Source organism: Loa loa, assembly GCF_000183805.2.
Source record: "Loa loa unplaced genomic scaffold supercont3.4, whole genome shotgun sequence".
NCBI lineage: Eukaryota > Metazoa > Nematoda > Chromadorea > Rhabditida > Onchocercidae > Loa > Loa loa.
The window spans coordinates 593253-594726 of NW_018108184.1; positions in this window are offsets into that span (position 1 = coordinate 593253).

Below are 1474 nucleotides of genomic sequence, written 5' to 3' on the forward strand. Positions count from 1 at the left end.
AATGAAGATAACAAGAGAGGTTAGTACATATGAACGAGAAGGACGAAGATAACAAAGAAGGTTAGTACATATGAACGAGAAAGGACGAAAGATAACAAGAGAGGTTAGTACATATGAACGAAAGAGGATGAAAGACAACAGGAGAGGTTAGTGCATATGAACGAGAGAGGATGAAAGATAAAAAAAAAGAGGTTAGTGCATATAAACGAGAGAGATCGATCCATATGAATGCTTTATCAAAATATCTTGCGATATTTTGAGATTTGGCGAAATAATTTATAATTTTAAATGTAACGAATATGCTAAGAAAAAAAAATTTATCAAAATGAAAAGAGTAAAATATAAATGTACTGAAGAAGAGATTCCAGAGAATTGGAGGAAAAAATAGGAACTGAAATAGAATGCTTGAAAATGATGAGAAAACTGAAAAGAATTTTTTATCATTTTGATAACATTTGGAGAGAGAAGAAAAAGAATTATCTGAATTATAATCTCATCCAATTTATTCCTTCAAATCAATTCAGATAACTTTATGGATGATTATAATTTAGAGAAAAAAAGAGATTTAACAATTCATAACCAATGATTAATGTGAAAGAATTGATGTATCAATCAGTCAATCATATCATATCATCAATAAATTACTCTAATCATTCTTAATTATCACTTTTGAAAGTGATCGTTAAATACTTATGTCCATCACTTCTGTCATTGTAATACTTTTTATGGAAAATGCGCATACATCACGATAGTGAAACTGATTGAAAATTTATTGTGATGAAATGAAAGTTAAAATTTCTAAGTTGAAATTTGATGTTTTTATTCAGAAAGAAAGAAATTGAAGAAGTTAAAAACCTGCTAACAATTCTCCTAATATTCAACGAATGATATCAATCAATTCAATAGATATACGTGTCACTTATTGTCCTATATCTTCTTAATATTCAACGAACGATATCAATCAGTTCAATAGATATACGTGTCACTTGTTGTCCTATATCTTCTTATTACCATTTTATATTAATATTTTATCAGTTGCAAGCTTATAATATCATTTATTCTTTTTTAAATTAATAGTACTTATTATCTTTTTAAACAATTAATATTAGTTTTACATAAAAGAGCAGTTTTACATAAAAGAATGAATCATTTCATACCACATATCGCATACTTTTGATTGATAAAGGGACAGAAGTTGGCTATCAGTAATATCGAGACTAGTATGTTAAGGATTACAAATTAGAAGGAACAAAATTGGCTAAAGATTATGCATTCAATTATATGTACAAATAAATTGAATGAATTAGGATAAATTAGGAAATTTAGATTTAATAAATTTTAAAATAAAAAGAAAAAAAGTTTTAACAAATTAGGCAAACATCAAAGAAGCCGCATCTGTTTACGCATAATAGCATAATCGGATGACATCTCCAGTCTTTTTTCGTCATAAATGTCATCTTACAAAAAAAAAAAA